Here is a 4,949-nt window from a genome sequence, read left to right as displayed (position 1 = left end):
TTTGTTATCTCACTTCTTGGTCTCCAACCTTGCCCATAAATTATTTCATCATTTTCCGGAGCTCCACCAAAAATCCGAACATTTTTGGACCTTCCCAAATCTCACTTCCATTCAAATCATTTGAATTTAAATTCAAATGAGTTTGAATTTAAATCTTGCAATCTTGGCCATTCCTATTTTCTTGGATCAAGCTCACTTTGTGAGTTCGGGAAAAGTAACCCCATGCTCAAATTCTTCCCCTTGCGCATTTTCTTTCCCTAACCCCCCTCTTCATCTTCGTTCTCTCTAATGCTTTCTGTTAGAAATATAAGAGAGAGGGAGAAGAGAACCTAGCATGCCATCCAGGCCGGCCCAGCCTCTAAGGCCCGTTCCACAGGCCCAGCTGCTGCGCCTCTAACCCTAGCCCGACCCCCTCGCTCGATCCATCTCTCCCTCGGTCCATCCCCTTGTTCCCTACCAGCGCCGCCACCACACACGCACGTCGCCAGGGAGAGGATCCCACGATCCTCCCGCATCTCTCCCTCAATCCATCTCCTCCTCCTCCTTGTTCCCACGCAGCGCTCGATCCCCTCCTCCCTCGTTGCGCCGTCGCAGAGAGAGAGAGAGGAGCGTCGCGGCCTCGCCCTTCCTCCTCCTGCATCGAGCGCCCCCGCTCCACCTCGCCCTGCCGTCCCCGTGCCAGGACCTCCTCGCCCTTCTCCTCGCCGCATCGCCCGATCCCCTCGCCTCCGCCCCTTCCTCCCCGCAGCGCCCGAACCCTCCTCTCGAGCACGCCTCTCATGGTGCCCGCATCAGCCGGCCCCCTTCCTCTCCTCCTCCATGGCGTCTCCCCTTCTCGAGCGCCCCCGCGACCACGCCCCTGCCGAACCCAGCGCCAGGCCCCCGCTCCTCCCTCCTCACGCGATCCCCTCTCCTGTTCCCCTCGCCGCCTCCTCCCTCCACCTCGCGCCTGGTCTCCATGGCGTCCCCGTCGCCCGAGCGCCCGAGGAGAGGAGCTCCTCGAGCACCCGTGCCTGCAGCCATCATCCTCCTGCGCCTCAAGTCCCGCGTCACCAAGCCGTCTCCCTGCCCTCGAATCCGTCCAGTTCTGCCGTCCGCCGTGGCCGTGGAGCTCGTCGGCGTCGTCTTCGTGCCGTCCAGCCCCGGCGACCCCTCCTGGACCTGCTGCTGCCGCCAAGTCCCGCCTGCCGGAGTCCCTGCACCGGCGCCGAGGCCCAGCGAGCCCCTGCTTGCTGCTCCGACTCCCTGCCCGAGCTTCGTTTTTCATCATGGACGTGGGGGAGCTGCTGAACCTCGCCATGGTTCTGTCCTTGGATTCGTTAAGACCGCCAAGACCCATACCTGGATCGTCAAGTTCGACTACACGAAACCGCCAAGTACCACTACGATTGCGGACGCCAAGACCGGACCAACAAGTACCCCGATGACCGTCGAGACCGCCAAGTTCCACTATCACCGACATGTACGACTACACCACGGTCACACGTGAAAGACTACATGGATACGACAAGTTCCTCTCCGAAACGTGTACCTCTATCGACGACCCTGGACATCTACGAAACGAACGTGTACAACTACCGTCGCCGTGTACAACGACTTTCACTACGCCGTGTACGACTACTTGCCACGACGACCCGTGAACGACTACCTCCACTACGGCCCGTGAACGACTACTTCCTCTACGAAACGCGTTCCGCCCTGAATGCACGCTTCGAAGGTATAACCGCCGAGAACGACCGCCGTGGAACGAATGCTTTGTTGTATGAGATGCACCGTTTGCACCGTGTTTGAATTGTCACTCGTTTTCCATGCCACTAACCCGTGGGAACCCGGTAGTCGGGAGCACCCCACCATCTCTAGCATGTTGCGCACATCCGCACGCCTCCTTTTGCACCGGTATCTCCATGAGTTACCGGGACCGGAATGTTGCCGTGGCACCATTTTTGTTTCGCCGCCGTGGCACCCTTTTTGTTCCGCCATGGTGACCAAATGCTTCATAACATGCTCATGTCAACATTTTCATAAAATTGCATAAAACTTGTATATGTCATCCGCATCATGATAACAACATTTAAAATGTTTAAAATTGTTGCTTGCCTTAAATTGCTAAATGATATGGGGATTCTCCGGAATTGTTGTTTGTTGCTTCCAGCCTCATTTAACCTTGACTAGATAGGTAGTTTTCATTTGCTTCACCTCTTGCCATGTTTAACAACAGTTAATATTGTTGGGTAGCTTAAACGAGAGATAACTAAATAATTGATGTGGTGTTCCGTCAACATGCACCTCGTTGCATATTGAGCTCCACTTAACTTGTAGTATTGTTTGTTGCACTTTGCCATGCCATGCCTCATTAAACCGGACATGCATCACACTTGTTTGTGCATCATAACTTGTTTATGCTTGTGTGTTTACTATGTTGTTTGTTTCTTTCCGGGTTGCTTCTCTCGTTAGCTTCGGTTTCGTTCCAGAGTTGTGAGGATTTGTTCGTCTACGTCCGTTTGTCTTCTTCTTGGATTCGTTCTTCTTCCTTGCGGGATCTCAGGCAAGATGATCATACCCTCGAAATCACTACTATCTTTGCTATGCTAGTTTGCTCGCTCTTTTGCCATGCCAATGCTACGATGCCTACCATTTGCTTGTCAGCCTCCCAAATTGCCATGTCAAACCTCTAACCCACCATGTCCTAGCAAACCGTTGATTGGCTATGTTACCGCTTTGCTCAGCCCCTCTTATAGCGTTGTTAGTTGCAGGTGAAGATTGAAGTTTGTCCCTTGTTGGAACATGGAGATGTTGTTCCTTGTTGGAACATGTTTACTTGTTGGGATATCACAATATATCTTATTTAATTAATGCATATATATACTTGGTAAAGGGTGGAAGGCTCGGCCTTATGCCTGGTGTTTTGTTCCACTCTTGCCGCCCTAGTTTCCGTCATATCGATGTTATGTTCCCGGATTTTGCGTCCCTTACGTGGTTGGGCTATAATGGGAACCCCTTGACAATTCGCCTTAAGTAAAGCTTCTCCAGCAATGCCCAACATTGGTTTTACCATTTGCCACCTAGCCTTTTCTTTCCCTTGGGTTCTGCAGACTCAAGGGTCATCATTTTTTTAACCCCCCCCCCCCCGGGCCAGTGCTCCTCTGAGTGTTGGTCCGAACTGAGCTGCCTGCGGGGCCACCTCGGGGAAACTTGAGGGTTGGTTTTACTCGTAGCTAGTCTCATCTGAGTGTGCCCTGAGAAAGAGATATGTGCAGCTCCTATCGGGATTTGTCGGCACATTCGGGCGGTGTTGCTGGTTTAGTTTTACCCTGTCGAAATGTCTTGCTGTACCGGGATACCGAGTCTGATCGGAACGTCTCGGGTGGAGGTCTATTCCTTCGTTGACCGTGAGAGCTTGTCATGGGCTAAGTTGGGACACCCCTACAGGTTATTATCTTTCGAAAGCCGTGCCCGCGGTTATGGGCAGATGGGAATTTGTTAATGTCCGGTTGTAGAAAACCCGAAGTTGACCTTAATTAAAATACATCAACCGTGTGTGTAACCGTGATGGTCTCTTTCCGGCGGAGTCCGGGAAGTGAACACGGTGTTGGAGTTATGCTTGACGTAGGTTGCTATAGGATCACTTCTTGATCATACTTTTATCGACCGTGCTTTGCCTTCTCTTCTCGCTCTCATTTGCGTATGTTAGCCACCATATATGCTAGTCGCTTGATGCAGCTCCACCTCATTACTACATCCTTCCTATAAGCTTAAATAGTCTTGATCTCGCGGGTGCGAGATTGCTGAGTCCCCGTGGCTCACAGATACTTCCAAAACCAGTTTGCAGGTGCCTATGTTACCGAGTAGGTGACGCAACCAAGCTCAAGGAGGAGCTTGATGAAGATCTTGCCCTTTGTGTTGTTTCGTTCTAGTTGATCAGTAGTGGAGCCCAGTTGGGGTCGATCGGGGACCTTTGTCGCATTTGGGGTTCTTCTTTTATTTTGGTTCCGTAGTCGGACCTTGATTGTATCTGGATGATGTAATGCTTTATTCATGTAATTGTGTGAAGTGGCGATTGTAAGCCAACTATGTATCTCTTTCCCTTATGTATTACATGGGTTGTGTGAAGATTACCTCACTTGCGACATTGCTTTCAATGCGGTTATGCCTCTAAGTCGTGCTTCGACACGTGGGAGATATAGCCGCATCGAGGGCGTTACAAAAGGCTCTGGTGGTGACGCCACTGTGGGCTCCGCGGTGACCTCCGTCCTGCTAGTCTTGGTCTTGTTGCACCGATATGGTAACCTTTGCCTGATGCCTTGGAACTCCTCGCCTGCACCTGCTTCCTTAGCACCAAAGAGGAAACTGGCACCCTGCACCCGCTGGTGCCCGCCTGGCCTTAGTCGTCACGACCCATGTCACGTGGACCTCGCGAGGTGCCCCTTGCATAGATTTCTCCGCTCCTCAGGAGACAGCCTAGCGAGGCCGCCACGGATGAGGTCTTAGTGTCGTTCGCCTCGTGAGGCTTGGCCCCTCGCGAGGGTCTTGAGTGGTTGCTGGTGAATATGGGCCGTACAAGGCCGTTGGTGGAGCCACACCCTGGGCCGTAGGCAGGCAAGTCTGGTTACCCCCGTTCCCAGGACGCCGACAGTAGCCCCCAAGCCCAAGGCGCGCTCGGACTTGGCTTCGAGGAAAAGCCAAAGGGCAAGTGCAAAGCGCCGCGGGCCCCAATCGCCCGTGGCCTCGACTGACGCGTGGCAATTGATAAGTCGTGGGCGTCTCCACTTCCCCACGCCGCCTTGATATCCGCATGGCTAGGCGGCCACTGCTGCCTACACAACCCCACCTTCATTGTTGGCGGTACACTCCCCAACTCCTCCATCTTCTCGAAAGCAGCGGTCTCCTCCTCTAGCCAGGCCAAGATCCAACCTTCTCCATTGCCATGGCACCAAGCCGGAAGAAGAAGG

Source organism: Triticum dicoccoides, chromosome 2A, assembly GCF_002162155.2.
Source record: "Triticum dicoccoides isolate Atlit2015 ecotype Zavitan chromosome 2A, WEW_v2.0, whole genome shotgun sequence".
Lineage (NCBI taxonomy): Eukaryota > Viridiplantae > Streptophyta > Magnoliopsida > Poales > Poaceae > Triticum > Triticum dicoccoides.
The sequence above is the reverse complement of the archived record's forward strand: the minus strand, read 5'-3'. Positions refer to the sequence as shown.